This window comes from Budorcas taxicolor, chromosome 21, assembly GCF_023091745.1.
Source record: "Budorcas taxicolor isolate Tak-1 chromosome 21, Takin1.1, whole genome shotgun sequence".
NCBI lineage: Eukaryota > Metazoa > Chordata > Mammalia > Artiodactyla > Bovidae > Budorcas > Budorcas taxicolor.
Window position 1 is genome coordinate 33,511,330 of NC_068930.1, and position 17,532 is coordinate 33,528,861.

Here is a 17,532-nt window from a genome sequence, read left to right on the forward strand (position 1 = left end):
CAGGTTTTACTAAAGTTGTCTAGGTGCCCATTCTTGTTATTTATCTTTCCTCAGACTTCTTGTATCTCCCAAAACTGAGGATTTATGCTGTTCATCAATATTATTAAATTCTCAGCCATTCTTTTGGAACATGGCTTCTGGAGAAAAAAAGTAGTATCATATTTCACTGGGAAACTGCATCCTCTGCAAGCACACAGCTCTGAGCTGGCTACCTGAGGTCTGGGACTACATCTGAGATCTTTGGAAGCTCTTTATAAGCTGGCAGGCAGGGGAGAGGTGTATAAATTATGTGTTGTCTGGGAGTGATTTCACTGCTGTTGATTTGATTTCCTGTGCCCTCTAAACAAACACATTTTATGTCCACTTACAATTCATCTCAACCTTCCTTTACTTCATATACATTTGTCCTGGTTTGACTTTTCCTTTAATTGGATCTAACATCTGCTTGATTCCATCAGTTTTACGAGTAAAATTAATTCTTTAGCATGTGTCCATTTTTACATATCTGTATATGGGTCACAATTTTACTTTCACACTGAAAAATCTCCTAACGCTTCTCCCATGTTCTATTATTTCCTTCTACAATACCAGCCACTACACGTGGGAGCACCTTCGCATGAGAGGAACTCATAAGCCCTGTCTCAGTGTTAATAAGCGTGGGGTCACTACTGAGTGGGGTTCATGTATCCACATATATTGCCTTCTGCCAGACCTCAGACATACTGTGCTGTTATTTTGATGACTCTTCCTATTTTTGACTTATCTGAAAAATAGGAATAATAACAGTACCCTTCTCAGAAATGTTGTAAACATATGTAAAATGTTTGCAGGACCTGGTACAGAGAAGCACCTGAGAATTGTGAGATATTCCCACAACTGTTCATTATTTTTTCATATTTCCCAACTATGAAAATATGATTTCATATTTTACTGCCTGTGATTCAACCCAGGAAATTGCTTCTACTCTTTCAACTGTCTCATCTGACACTCAATACTTCTACCAAGATTTCAATTTTTTAAACAATTTCATTGGCGTGTCATTGATTTAAAATGTGTACAGCACCCTGATTCAGTTATACAAATATATATGTATAACTATATGGGAGTGTATGTATGTGTATATATACTAGCTTCCAGGGTGGCTCAGTGGTAAAGAATCCACCTGAAAAATATAACAGATACAGGAGATTCAGGTTCGATCCCTGGATCAGGAAGATCTCCTGGAGGAGGAAATGGATGAAGTAATCTTGCCTGGAAGATCATAGACAGAGGAGCCTGGAGGGCTATAGCCCATGGGCTCACAAAGAGTTGGACATCACTGAGCGCGTGCACATACTCACATACATATATTCTTTTTAAGATTCCTTTCCCTTATAGGTTATTACAAAATATTGAGAATACTTCCCTGTTCTATACAGTAGGTCCTTGTTGTTTATCTAGCTTATATACAGTAGTGTATGTTAATCCCAAACTCCTAATTTATCCCTCCTCCACCTTTCTCCTTTGATAACTGTAAGTTTTTTTTTACGTTCATGAGTTTATTTCTGTTTTGTAGATAAATTGAGTTTTTTATGTGACGTCTATAATTTTCATCTCTATTAATTTTAGGTGATTTTTTTCAAAGCAGCTATTCAGAAAGTGTTTTGCTTTTTTCTTGCATTTTCAATTCTTGTACTTAAACATTATTTATTAGTTTCTATTATCTAAAATTCAGAACCAGATCTGCAGTTTGTTGTATCTGCTGATATTTGCTCCAAGAGAGCTGCTGTTTCTTTATATGTTTCTTTGTAAGCTTAATTTTCAACTCATCTATTTGTGTGTGTCTGTTTGCCTTTGAGTTCCACTGCTATCTGTATGTCTTCAACCCTGATGGTCTTTGCAACATTTGCTGTAAAATCTAATGAAGGCCTATGCAAAGAACTTAGGAGATACAAATGCAGCCACAGTGTTGGTGGAAACAAAGGACAGGTGGGGGAAGAGCAGAGCCCTGTGGCTGTCCCCTCACAGCGTTCCACCCCGACTCTGGGACACCAACCACTGCAGTTTGTGCTGTTTGTCAGGTGGCAGAAAACTCAAGGCTCAAACACCGATGCACCACCATGGAGCTTGGACAGCACATATCTTGCCTTCCAGATGCCACAGACTGGAAAGAATCTTCAGTCTCCAAGCCCCTGTTTGTGACATGGAACTTCCCCTCATATAGCCAGAAACAGGTTAGCTTCGTGTTCACCTTCCTGCACTGAGAAGGAGATACTCCTCTGGCCCACTTCTCAGAGAGGGCAGTGCTTCAAAGGCAGTACCTGCTCAGTCCCGGCCCACCTCGTCTGAGAGGGCAGGGCCCAGGTCTCACCCCTGCCTCCCTAGTTTTTTTCAGTGTTAGTTGCTCAGTCATATCTGACTCTTTGCGACTTCTCTGTCCTTGGGATTCTCCAGGCAAGAATACTGGAGTGGGTTGCAATTTCCTTCTCCAGGGATCTTCCTTCCTGACTTGGGGATCAAACACAGGTTTTCTGCATCACAGGCGGATTCTTTATCGTTTGAGCTGCAAGGAAGCTCCCTACAGGGAAGCTTCCTCCCTAGGAGAGCTTTTTTGTGCCTAGGACACAGGACTGCTCCCTGAGCTCCCAGGGCTACATGTGGGGAAAGCACTGGCCTCTGCCCTCCTGGGCTGCTCAGAGCCCCTGCAGTTCCTCAACAGAGAGGTGGGGCAGCCTACTGTATGAATGTGAATGAGGCCATGAAGTAAAAGTGAATTCTCCGTTTCTAAGCTGTGTAACCTGTGACACCCTTTCTTTCCAGGGCCATGAAACCTAGGGAACAAGAGAAAGCTAGCCACCTCCGCCAGGGAAGGGAGAGCTTCTGCCACTGGTGCTCTGGGTTACTGTGCACACAAGGACTGTGCATCAGGTGCGGAAATTCTCACAGGAGTGAAGGTGACCAGAAAACACAGAAGGAAAGGTGCGGACTGTGCGCTCTGCCCACCTGGGCTCGTGGCCTCTGAGCAGGCATGCAGGCCACTGTGAGAACCTCCCGCCTAACTGGGTCCACCAAGTCCATGCCTGAAGTTCCCAGTAATTGGCTGATAAGTGACCAGACTAATTTTTTAAGGGAGTTTTTCCTTTAGGTGAAGAATATAAAGAAATTCATCAACAATAATCTGAATAAATATGAAATCTAAATAAACTAAGCACATGTTTTTGAAAAATACCACTTAGTATGACAGTATAAACAAAATCTAAAAATGAAAACTCAGAAACATTGTTTTTACCTTCAAGAAGTTAATCTAAAGATGTCCTGCCTAAAGTTATACTAAATATTTCCACCAAAACACTGAAGCAAGAAGGTTTATAATGAAAAATAAAAACTTAGTTTAGATTAAGTGGAATATATCATCAGGGACCTAATTTGCTTACAAGTAAACCAGGCCTGTATAATGTGTTTGGAAAGAAATTTCACTCGGGCCTGCTGCTGGAGTGTGAGGGCTACTCGAATTCTGTTTGGAGGCTTCTTTGATCTCGCAGAGTAGACATCATGAGCAAAGCACACCCTCCTGAGTTGAAGAAATTTATGGACAAGAAGTTATCATTGAAATTAAATGGTGGCAGACTTGTTCAAGGAATATCGCGGGGATTTGATCCCTTTATGAATCTTGTGATAGATGAATGTGTGGAGATGGCAACTAGTGGGCAACAGAACAATATTGGAATGGTGGTAATACGAGAAAATAGTATCATCATGTTAGAAGCCTTGGAACGAGTATGAACAATGGCTGTGTTCACCAGAGAAATCAATGCTTCCATGTGTCCCCTCTCCACATTTTACTACCAGAAAAATTGGGTTGTGTACATTTTATTACTGGACTATTTTGTTAAATAAACTTTTGTAATAGCCAAAAAAAAAAAGAAATTTCATAAAATGGAACAAGAGTATTTAAGAACCTTAAAAAGCCCATATTTCATCTGGAAAAATATATATGATTAAAATAAATACAGTCACAAATATGTTTATTATCATTTCCAAAAAAACAAAAATTAGAGCTCAGACTTTCAGTTATGGATAGAATAGACACTTACTTATTTGCATGGACTGAACTGCCCTCTCCCCAAATTCATATGTTGCTGGAGTCCTAACTCCCAGTATGACTACATTTGGAAATAGGATCTTTAAGGAGGTAATTAAGGCTAAGTGCAGTCATAAGGATGGAGTCCTAATCCAATATGACTGGTAGCCTTGTAAGAATAGGCTAAATTAGTATTCATCTTCTCTCTCTTCTCATCCATACGAGGACACAATGAGAAGCCAGGAAGGGAGGTTTCTCCTGGAAAAGAATTGGCTGCCTATTGATCTTGGATTTCCAGCCTCCAGAACTGGGAAAAATAAAAGTCTCCATTTTTATGTATTCATTACAGTCACTTAAGAATTTTGTGGAACAACAGTTCCACAAAATATATATATTTATCTATATATAGATAAATAAGAAATAAAGTGCAGTGGTCTGGGTATTCGGCCCTAAGTAAATACCTACTTTGGGGAAAAAAATGCCCAGAGTGTGACATTTTGTTATTAGTGTTTTACAGCACTATTACTTCCATTAACTATGCCCAAAACTCTTAACATAATAGATAAACACACATAAGGCCACTGTGAAAGTGCAGAGAAGAAAGCAGAAGGGCTAACACGAGGACCCTGGGCTTTCCATTTGTCTCATATTCCAAACTGAGTCCTGAAGAATCATCAAAAGTGTAGACAAAACCAACAAAAACACCTTGAGAAAAGCCAAATGACCAGGAAAGGGCAACCAGAGAGACAGAAGACAAAATAAGTAAAAGTCCCACCTCAGCTAAACACCAAAGGAGAAACTCATGTTCTACCACCAACCAGATCGACTGTGGACTATAGGCTGCCAACCAAATTATATATTCCAAGAAAATGTTATTACAACAAGCAAGATTTACAATATTATTTCCAGATAAACTAGACTTATAGACGAAAGAAAATTACAAAGGGCAGGTAATAAATATACATACTGATAAAAATTCCATCTACCAAGAAGACACAGCAATCATACACGCTTTCCCAAACAAACAAGCTGAAAAATCTATGAACCGAATCCAGAAAGAAGTTCAAAAAAAAAGAGACAGACAAATCCACATTCTTCAACACTCCTCCTCAATACTTGATAAGAGGACAACAAGCAAAGTCATAGAACACACACCATCAACAAATAGGACCTAACTGACAGAAAACACTTCCCCAACACAGCAAAAGCAATGTTTTCAAGTCCCCATGGAACATATGCTAGACAGATCACAACTTGTGCCATAAAATCCTCAACAAATTTAAAAGAATTTAAACCATACAGAATGTGTGATTTCTGTCTGCAATGGAATCAAATTAAAAACAAGTTTAAAAAAAAGGAGATAAGAGGAAAATTTCCAAACACTTGGAATATAAACACCATTAAAAAAAAATCTATGAGTCAAAAACAAATGCTACAGAGAACTCAAAAGATAAACTGAACTGAAGAAAATAAAAATACAACATACCAAAATTTGTGAAGTGCAGGTAAAGAACAGAGAGGGAGACTTGTTGTTCAGTCACTAAGCCATTTATGATTCTTTGTGACCTCATGAACTGCAGCATGCCAGGCTTCCCTGTCTTTCACTATCTTCCCGAGTTTGCTCAGACTCAAGCCCATTGAGTCAGTGATGCCACCAAACCATCTCATCCTCTGTTGTCCCCTTCTCTTCTTGCCCTCAATGTTTCCTAGCTATCAGGGTCTTTTCCAAACGAGTTGGCTCTTCGCATCAGGTGGCCAAAGTATTGGAGCTGCAGCTTCAGCATCAGACCTTCCAATGAATAGCCAGGGTTGATTTCCTTTAGGATTGACTGGTTTGATCTCCTTGTTGTCCAAGGGACTCTCAAGAGTCTTCTCCAGTACCACAGTTCAAAAGCATCAATTCTTTGGCACTCAGCCTCCTTTATGGTCCAACTCTCACATCCGTACATGACTACTAGAAAAACCATAGCTTTGACTATACTGCCCTTTGTTGGCAAAGTGATGTCTCTGCTTTTTAACATGCTGTCTAGGTTTGTCACAGCTTTTCTTCCAAAGAGCAAATGTCTTTTAATTTCATGGCTGCAGTCTGCAGTGATTTTGGAGTCCAAGAAAATAAAATCTTTCACTGTTTGCACTTTCCCCTCCATCTATTTGCCATGGAGTGACGGGATCAGATGCCATGATCTTCGATTTTTGAATGTTGGGTTTTAACCAGCTCTTTCATTCTCCTCTTTCACCTTCATCAAGAGGCTCTTTACCTCCTCTTCACTTTCTGCCTTTATTATAGTATCATCTGCATATCTGAGGTTGTCGGTATTTCTCCTGGCAATCTTGATTCCAGTTTGTGCTTCATCCAGCCTGGCATTTCACATGACGAACTCTGCTTGTAAGTTAAATAAGCAGGGTGACAAAATACAGCCTTGACGTACTCCTTTCCCAATTTTGAACCAGTCGGCTGTTACATGTCTGGTTCTAACTGCTGCCTCTTGACCTGCAATATAGATTTCTCAGGAGGCAGGTAAGTTGGTCTGGTATTCCCATCTCTTTAAGAATTTTCCAGTTTGTTATGATCTACACAGTCAAAGGTTTTTGGCGTAGTCAATGAAGCAGAAGTAGATTTTTTTCTTTTTAATTTACTTTTCTTAGAGTTTTTTCTGTGATCTAGCAGATGTTGGCTTTTTGATCTCTGGTTCCTCTGCCTTTTCTAAATCCAACTTGTACATCTGGAAGTTCTCAGTTCATGTATTGTTGAAGTCTAGCTTGAAGGATTTTGAGCATTACCTTGCTAGCATGTGAAATGAATACAATTTTGAGGAAGTTTTAACATTCTTTGTCTTGGGATCAGAATGAAAACTGACTTTTTACAGTGCTGTGGCCACTGCTGAGTTTTCCACATTTGCTGGCATATTGAATGAAGCACTTTAACAGCATCATCTTTTAGGGTTAGAAATAACTCAGCTAGAATTCCATCACCTTCACTAGCTTTATTCATAGTAATACTTCGTAGGGCTCTCTTGACTTCACATTCCAGGATGTCTGGCTCTAGGTAAGTGACCACACCATCATGGTTATCTGTGTCATTAAGACCTTTTCGTATAGTTCTTCTGAGTATTCTTGCCACCTCTTCTTAATACCTTCTGCTTCTGTTATGTCCTTGCTATTTCTGTCCTTTAGAGTGCTCATCTTTGCATGAAATGTTCCCTTGGTATCTTTAATTTTCTTGAAGAGATCTCTAGCCTTTCCTGTTCTTGTTTTCTTCTATTTCTCTGCATGGTTCACGTAAGAAGGCTTTCTTGTCTCTCCTTGCTATTCTCTGGAACTCTGCATTCAGTGGGTCTATCTTTCCTTTTATCCTTTGCTTATCATATCTCTTCTTTTCTCAGCTATTTGTAAGGCCTCCTCAGACAACCACTTTGCCTTCTTGCATTTCTTTTCCTTGGGCATGGTTTTAGTCATCACCTCCTGTGCAATGACATGAACCTCCATCCATAGTTCTTCAGGCACTCCAACTCCCAGATTTAGTCCCTTGAGTCTATTTGTCATCTCCACTGTATAATCATAAGAGATTTGATTTAGGTCATAAATGAACTGCCTAGTGGTTTTCCCTACTTTCTTCAATTTGAGCCTGTATTTTGCAGTAAGGAGCTGATGACCTGAGCCACAGTCAGCTCTAGGTCTTTTCTTTGCTGACTGTATAGAGCTTCTCCATCTTTGGCTGCAAAGAATACAATCAATCTGCTTTTGGTATTGACCAGAGAGGGAAATGTATAGCAGTAAATGCTTACACTAGAAGAAATCTCAAGCCTGTAACTCCATGCTCACTCTTCAAGTAACAAGAAAGGAGAAGCAAAAAATAAACCTATAAAAGTAGAGAGAATGAAATAATAAATGTAGGAAGAAAAATCAATGAAAGTAAGAAAATAAAAACAATAGGGAAAATCAATGAAACAAAAATATACTTCTTTGAAAAGATCAATTAAATGGACAAGCCAATATCACAAATGAATTTGAGTATATTACTACAAGCCCTATACACATCAAAAAAACGACAAGGGAATGTTGCAAACAAGTCTTCACATATGCATTTCACATTTTAGATGAAATAAACCAATTCCTTGGAAAAGCACAACCTACTGAAACTTAAATGAGAGAAAATAAACTGAACAGTCACAAAATTATTACACAAACTGAATTAATAATTTAAAAATTCCTGAGAAGAATTCACTAGGTCCTGATAATTTCACTAGAAAATTCTACTGAACAATTAAGAAGGATTAATACCAGTTCTATAACTCTCTAACAGAAAGTAGAGGATGAGAGAATATCTATCCACTCATTTTAAGAAGCTAATACTGTTCTGAAAACAAAACCACAAAGATGATACTGAAAAAATAATAAGAAAAAAGCTAGAAATGTATAGACTACATTCCCTCATAAACATACATAAAAATCCTTAACAAGAAATAAGCAAATACAATTCAACAGCATATATAAAGAATTATACACTTAACCAAGTGGAGTTTATTCCATGATTGCAAGGCTGGTTGAGCATTTCAAACCTGATCATTGAATAAACCATGTGTGTGTTATGTTAGTCGTTCAGTCGTGCCCGACTCTGCAACACCATGGACTGTAGCCTGCCAGGCTAAACAATAAAAAGCACATGGTTATATCAACTGATGCAAAAAAAAAAAAAAAAGGGACTGATAATTAACATTCATACAGAATGAAAACTGTCAGAAAACTGGAATTAGACAGGGACTTTCTCAGCCTGATAAAGAACATCTACCAAAAAGAGAAAAAGAAAACCACAACTAGTATAATGGTGAAAGACTGACTGCCTCCCCTCTAAGATCTTGAGCTAGGCAGAGATATCTGCTTTCAACAGTCTTATTCAAAATAATACTGGAGTCTTCACCAGGAGAGCAGAGGAAATAAAGACATACAGACTAGAAAGAAATGAAACTGTCTTATTTGCAGTTAACATGGTGATAGAAATAATTTACATGACTATGTGGACAGCCCCAAGAAATCACTAACACCAACAACAAAACCCCACAAGTCCAAAAACTAATACACGAGTGGAGCAAAGTCAGAAGATACAAGATCAATATTAAAAAAGAACTGTGAAGGAGGGTTCGAGATGGTGGCATTGGATGATTCTGAACTCATCTCTTTCCACAGACACAACAGATCCACAATTACATATGGGATAATCTCCTCACAAAGGGGCCTGAAACCTGGATGAACAGCACCTATACAACAAAGGGTAAAAGGACAGCATTGAGATAGTGAGGACACGCACAGAGATGTCTCACCAAGAAAGAAAGAAATCACGTCCTGGCTGCAGTGACCCACAATTGAGAAGGATCACAAAGGTCCTGATCTCTCTTCTCTGAGGAGTAAGGGACTCAAGTTCCATATCATGTACCTTGACCCCTAGATCCTTCACAGGAGAGATGAGTCCCCCAAACACCTGATTTTAAAAACCAAAAGAGAGTGCTCACGTTGGCAGCACATATACTAAAACTGCAACAATACAGAGAAGATTAGCACGGTCCTTGAACAAGGAAGATGCACAAATTTGTGAAGCATTCCTTATTTTTTGCCTTATTTACAAAACAGAAACATACTCGCAGACATAGAAAACAATTTTATGGCTACCAAACAGGCAGGAAAGGGATAAATTAGGATTTGGGGATTTACATATACATACTACTATATATAAAATAAGCGCAAGAAACTACTGTTTAGCAAAAGGAACTGTACTCAATATCTTGTAATAACCTTTAGTGGAAAATAATCTGAAAAAGAATATATATATATATATATATATATACATACATACATATATATATGTATGTGAATCATTTTGCTATACACCTGGAATCAACACATTATAAATTAACTACAGTTCAATTTTTTAAAAAAGCTGAAAGGGAATTCATCTAGAAAAACCACAGAAGTGAGAGAATAGAAGACTTGCTCTTAAAGGGCCCACATGCAGACTCACCCAACTCCAAAACCAGCATGAAAACACCAGATTAAAAAGCATATGTACTGCAGGTCAAAGGAAACCACTTACCAAGCTTGAAGCATCATCAGAGAGGCAGGAACCAGTTCAGATGCTCCCGGGAGACTAGGAGACATTGGCAGCAACCATTTTTGCCATTTCAGAGTACCTTGATAATTAGCAGGCACCATTTTGAAATTCTCCAAGTTTACAGCACCAGTGAGTGTGTCCCGCTGAGAGCTCCATCCACTCCTGCACATCAGCCAAGTGACAGCCTCGCCTATCAGTGGTGCAGCCCTTGCAGGAAGGTCTCAAAGCCAGTCTGGAGGGTGTACCTCATCCAGCAGCATAGCACGGCACCCGTGGCTATGTCCCCCAGCCATCTGGGGGGTCAGCCCAGCTCACTAGCCTGCCACAGAAGCAGCTATGGCCCCACAAGAAAGTGGGGTACATGCAGCCCACGTGGAAGACACCTGAATGCCTGGCTCTAGTGGCCAGGCAGAAATGCACCTCTGAGCCCCACAGCGCATTTCCTAAATAAGGTCACTCCTTCAAGACTGGGACGGATAGCTGATTCACCTAATACACAGAAACAAACACAGAGAATTAAGAAAAATGAGACAGAGGAATATGCTCCAATGGGAAGAATAAGATAACATCTCAAAAATAACTAAATAAAGTGGAAATAAGCACTCTATCTGATAAAGAGTTAATAGTAATGGTTATATAGATGACCACCAAACTCAGGAAATAAATGGATGGGCACAGTGAGAATGTCAACAGAGATAGAAAATATAAGAAAGTACCAAACAGAAGTTACACCTAAACTGAAAGATACACTAGAGGAGTTCACCACAGCAGATCGGATGAGCTAGAAGAACAAATAAGCAAACTGGAAGATAAAATGATTGAACTCATCCAGACAGAACAGTAAAATGAAAAAGAACTTAAAAAGTGAAGATACCTAAAGGGAGCTTTGAGATAACATCAAGCAGAAGAGCAATTTGCATTATAGAGGTTCCAGATGGAGAGGATAAAGAAAAAGGACCAGAAAAATTATTTGAAGAAATAGTGGCTGAAAACTTCCCCAATCTGTGAAAGGAAATAGACATCCAGAGAAGTGCAGATGATTTCAAATAAGATGAATCTATAGACACACACACCAAGACATAATAGAATTAAAATAACAAAAGTTAAGGATAAAGAGGAAATTCTAAAAGGAGAAAGAGAAAAACAAGGTAACGTACAAGAGGTCTATCAGTAGAATTCTCAGCAGAAACTGTACATACTAGAAGGGAGTGGCATGATATACTAACAAACAGTGCTGAAAGTAAAAAAAAAAAAAAAGAAAGAAAGAAAAATTCTAGCCATGACTCTCTGCCTAGAAAGCTTATCATTCAGAACTGAAGAAGAGATCAAGATAGAGAGATCAAGATAGAGAGATCTCTCAATAAGAGATCTTATTTTAAGATAATTAAAGCTAAAGGAGTTCATCATCACTAAACCAACCCAACAGGAAATGTTCAAGGGACTTTTTAAGCTGAAAAGAGAAAAAGAAATGGCATAATTAATAATAAGAAAACATAAAAAAATAAAAATCTCACTGAAAAGGTTAACATATAATAAACACAGTGAACTAGTCCCTTATAAAATAAGCAGGAAGGTCAAAAGACAAAAGCAATAAAATTAACTAAAATTAAAATAATTACTTAAGGGATGCATAAAATAAAGAGATTTAAAGTGAGTCACTGAAAGTATAAAATATGGGGCTTGCTATGTTTAGTCACTCAGTTGTGTCTGACTCTTTGCGACCCCATGGATTGTAGTCTACAGGTTCCTCGGTCCTTGAGATTTTTCAGGCAAGAATACTGGAGTGGGTTGCCATTTCCTCCTCCAGGGGATCTTCTTAGCCCAGGAATAAAACATGGGAGAGTATCAAAAAAATAAAGTTTTGGAGTGTATTCAAATTTAAGTTGCTACCAACTTAAAACAGGCTAATTGTATAGCATGTTATATGTGAACATCACAGTATGGCAACACATACCTATTGATACACTTTGAATGTAACTGGACTAAATTTATCAATCAGAATACATAGAGTGGATGAATGGACAGAAAAAAGTAAAAAAAAGACCAAAATACAGGCTGCCTACAAGAGACGCAATTCAGAAGACAGGACACACACAGACTAAAACTGAAGAGATGGAAAAAGGTATTCCATGTGAAGGGAAAGGAAAAGGAAGCTGAAATAGCCACACTCACATCAGACAAAATGGAATTTAAAACTAACAGTGAAATACAAGACAGAGAAGGGCATTATGTAACAATAGGGTTGCTACTGAGCAACCAATGGGTCATCTATGAAAGCAAAAATTATCTAGAGAGAAATGAAACAGAAATATGACATACTAAAATCTATGGGATACAGTAAAGAGACGACTCTACACATGGACATCACCAGATGGTCCACACTGAAATCAGATTGATTATATTCTTTGCAGCCAAAGATGGAGAAGCTCTATACAGTCAGCAAAAACAAGACCAGGAGCTGTGGCTCAGATCATAAACTTGTTATTGCAAAATTCAGACTTAAACTGAAGAAAGTAGGGAAAACCACTAGACCATTCAAGTATGACCTAAATCAAATCCCTTACAATTATACAGTGGAGGTGACAAACAGATTCAAGGGATTAGATCTAATAGAGTTCCTGAAGAACTATGGACAGAGGTTCGTAACACTGTACAGGAGGCAGTGATCAAAACCATGCCCAAGAAGACATGTAAAAAGGCAAAATGGTTGTCTGAGATGGTCTTACAAGCAGTTGAGAAAAGAAGAGGAGCAAAAAGCAAAGGAGAAAAGCAAAGATACATCCACCTGAATGCAGAAATCCAAACAAGAGCAAAGAGAGATAAGAACGCCTTCCTCAGTGATCAATGCAAAGAAATAGAGGAAAACAATAGAATGGGAAAGACTAGAGATCTCTTCAAGAAAATCAGAGATACCAAGGGAACATTTCATGCAAAGATGGGCACTATCAAGGACAGAAACAGCAAGAATGTAACAGAAGCAGAAGATATTAAGAAGAGGTGGCAAGAATACACGGAAGAACTGTACAAAAAAGATCTTAATGACCCAGATAACCACGATGATGTGATCATTCACTTAGAGCCAGACATCCTGGAGTGTGAAGTCAAGTGGGTCTTAAGAAGTATCACTATGAACAAAGCTAGTGGAGGTGATGGAATTCCAGCTGACCTATTTCAAATCCTGAAAGATGATGCTGTGAAAGTGCTGCACTCAATATGCCAGCAAATGTGGAAAACTCAGCAGTGGCCACAGGACTGGAAAAGATCAGTTTTCATTCCAATTCCAAAGAAAGGCAAAGCAAAAGAATGTTTAAACTACCACACAATTCCATTCATCTAATACAGTAGCAAAGTAATCCTCAAAATTCTCCAAGCTAGGCATCATTAGTACATGAACCAAGAATGTCCAGATGTTGAAGCTGGATTTAGAAAAGGCAGAAGAACCAGAGATCAAATTTGCCAACATCCGTTGTATCATAGGAAAAGCGAGTTCCAGAAAAACATCTATTTCCGCTTTATTGACTACGCCAAAGCCTTTGACTGTGTGGATCATTACAAACTGGGGAAAATTCTTCAAGGGATGGGACTACCAGACTACCTGACCTGCCTCTTGAGAAATCTGTATTCAGATCAAGAAGCAACAGTTAGAACTGGACATGGAACAACAGACTGATTCCAAATTGGGAAAGGAGTATGACAAGGGTGTATATTGTCACCTTGATTATTTAACTCATATGCAGAGTACATCATGTGAAATGCTGGACTGGATGAAGCACAAGCTGGAATCAAGACAGCCAGGAGAAATATTAATAACTTCAGACATGCAGATGACACCACCCTTATGGCAGAAAGCAAAGAGTAACTAAAGAGCCTCTTGATGAAAGTGAAAAAGGAGAGTGAAAAAGCTGACTTAAAACTCAACATTCAAAAAACTAAGATCATGGCATCCTGTCCCATCACTTGAAGGGAAATAGATGGGGAAACAATGAGAGACTTTATTTTCTTGGGCTCCAAAATCACTATAGATGGTTACTGCAGCCATGAAATTAAAAGATGTTTGCTCCTTGGAAGAAAAGCTATGACAACCCTAGACTGCATGTTAAAAAGCAGAGACATTACTTTACCAACAAAAGTCCACATAGTCAAAACTATGATTTTTCCAATAGTCATGTATGGATATGAGTTGGACCATAAAGAAAGCTGAGTGCCTAAGAATCGATGCTTTTGAACTGTGGTGTTGGAGAAGACTCTTGAGAGTCCCTTGAACCACAAGGAGATTAAACCAGTCCATCCTAAAGGAAATCAGTCCTGAATATTAAATGGAAGGACAGATGCTGAGGTTGAAGCTCCAATACTTTGACCACTGGATGTGGAGAACTGACTCACTGGAAAAGACCCTGATATGGGGAAAGATGGAAGGCAGCAGGAGAGGGGAACAACAGAGGATGAGATAGTTGGATGGCATCACCAACCCGATGGACATGAGTTTGAGCGAGCTCTGGGAGTTAGTGATGGACAGAGAGGCCTGGCGTGCTGTAGTGCATGGGGTGGCAAAGAGTCAGACATGACTGAATGACGGAACTGAACTGAAAGCAACTTTAAAAGTTCACATCAATACAGGTTTGCCTCATAAAACAAGAAAAATTTCTCCAAAGTAATCTAACTTTACACGTAATGGGACTAGGAAAAGAAGAGCAAACAAAGCTCAGAATTAGTAGAAGAGAGGAAATAATAAAGCTTAGGGCAGATATGAAAGGAATAGAGAAAAAACTAGTAGAAAAGATCAATGAAATGAAGACCTGGTTCTTTGAAAAGATAAACAAAATTAACAAACCTTTAGCTAGAGTAACCAAAAAAAAAAAAAAAAAGAGAGAGAGAGAGAGAGAGGACTCAAATAAATAAATCAGAAATGAAAGAAAAAATGCTACAACCTCAGAAATATAAAGGATCATGAGAGATCCAACAAATAATTATGTGCCAACAAGTTGGATAATCTAGAAGAAAGGGATAAATTCACAGAAACATATGACTTCCAACATTGAATCTTAATGATATAGAAAATCTGAAAAGACAAATCAATAGCAAAAAGACTAAAACTGTAATAAAAAATACAATAAAAAACCCAGGACCAGATGGCTCACTGGCTAATTGCACAGATGACCCACAGAGATGTTATGGGGAGGGAGGTGGGAGGGGGGTTCATGTTTGGGAACACATGTAAGAATTAAAGATTTTAAAATTAAAAATAAATAAATAAATAAATAAAATAAAGAAAATTTAATATCCATCTTTCTCAAACTCTTCAAAAATTGAAGAGAAGAGAGACCTCCCACATATATTTTACATAGGAAGCATTACTATGATACCAAAACCATATGAGGGCATGACAGAAAAAAACTAAAGGCCAATATACTTGATAAATATGTATGTAAATATCCTCAATAAAATATTAGCAAATTTAATCCAACAATACATTAAAAAGATCATATATGATAACATGAGATTATTCCAAGGATGAAAGAATGGTTCAAATTCATGTATCAATCAATGTGATACATCAAAATGTATCAATAGATGTATAATCTCAATAGATGCAGAACAGAATCTGACACAATTCAACAACTATTGATGATAAAAATTCTCAACAAAGTGGCCACAGACATAATATACCCCAACTCAATAAAATCCACATATGATAAACCCACAGCTAACATCATACTCAATGGTGAAAAGCCAAAAGATTTTCCCCTAAGATCAGTAACAGGATAAGGGCATCTCTTCTTGCCACTTTTATTCAGCACAGTTTCAGATGTCCTAACCCAAAGCAATTAGGGAAAAAAAAAAGAAATGAAAGGCATTCAAATCAGAAAGAACAAAGTAAAACTGCCACTACTTACAGATGACATGATACTATATAGATATAACTTAAGTTTCCATCACAAATAATCATGAATAACCAAAACAATCTTGACAAAGAAGAAAGCTGGAGGAACCATGTACCTTGATTTCAAACTACAATACAAAGCTCTAGTAATGAAAACTGTATGGTACTGGCACATAAACAAACACACAAGTCAATGGAATAGAATTGAAAGTCCCAAAATATACTCACACATATATGGACAATTAATTTACAACAGAGGGGCAAACAACATATAATGGAGAAATGATAGTCTATTAGATAAATGGTGGGAAAACTTGACAGACATGCAAAACAATGAAACCAGTCCACTATCTTACACCATCTGTGTGTGCACTAAGTGGCTTCAGTTGTGTCTGACTCTGTGACCCTATGAACTGTAGCCTACCAAGCTAATCTGACCATGGGATTCCCCAGGCAAGAATACTGGAGTAGGTTCCATTTCCTCCTCCAGGGGATCTTCTCAACCCAGGAAGTTTATAAACCCTCATCTCTTATGTCTCCTGCACTGGCAGGCAGGTTCTTTACCACTAGCGGCCACCAGTGGGTTACAGTCCATAGGGTCACAAACAAAGGGCTACATCACACTAACAAGCTTCTGAAGAGCAAAGAAAATTACCATCTAAATAAAAAGGCAACCTCCTGAAGGTAAATAGATATTTGTAGATTATATATTTGATATGGAGTTGATATCAAAAATATATAAAGAACTCACACAGTAGATGGCAAAGAATTAAGACATGGAGATCATTTTCCTCCCCAAAAATACATTGAAAATACATCTGCATGTGGAACAACTCCTACAGAACACCTGCTGAAAGCTGGCAGAAGACATCAGACTTCCAAAAAGGTAAGCTAAACTCCGTATAAAGCAGTAGGGAAAAGGCAGTAAGAAAATAGAGAGACAAAGCAGACACCTTGGGGAGGGAGCTGCGAAGGTGGAAAAGTTTCTATATACTTGGAAACTTCCTCAGGGGCAGGGACAGGAGGGAGATACAGAACCTCAGGGACGAGCACAGCAACAAGTGCGTGCAAGACAAAGCAGAGAGAATTTGGGAAGAAATCAAAGTTGACCAGCACTTCTCAGCCAAGAAGCTGTTTGCACACTCAAATGACGAGTACGGGTTCCTTCAGGGGTTGGACTCCAGGGAGAGGAATGGGGTTGACAACTGTGGAGATACTCTGAAGGGGTTAATACAACACAGTCGAGGGAGTCCAGGGGAAAACCTGGGTCTGCCAGAGAGGCAAGAGATCATTGTCCCAGGAATCCTCTAACTCCATGTACCCAGATCACAGGACCACCCCCACCACCACTTTGAGCTGGCTGGGGTCTGTGACTGCAGAGGAGGGCATAATGACCACCTTAGCAGCTGCCAAGCTGTATGCAGAGGCAGGTCACTACCCACAACTTTCAGGGAGCCTTTGCATCTTGGCTTTTCCTAGGGACCCATG

The 17,532-nt window shown here is 38.7% G+C and overlaps 1 protein-coding gene and 1 non-coding gene across 2 annotated transcripts in view; one reads left to right on the forward strand and one right to left on the reverse strand.

The window, feature by feature from the left end:
- The window catches only part of LOC128066803 (neuronal acetylcholine receptor subunit alpha-7-like), a 154,049-nt gene that overhangs the window by 39,069 nt on the left and 97,448 nt on the right, over positions 1 to 17,532 (reverse strand).
- On the forward strand, positions 9,560 to 9,666 carry LOC128067164 (U6 spliceosomal RNA). Its single transcript, XR_008201365.1, has one exon. It is a non-coding gene; the product is annotated as a U6 spliceosomal RNA (small nuclear RNA).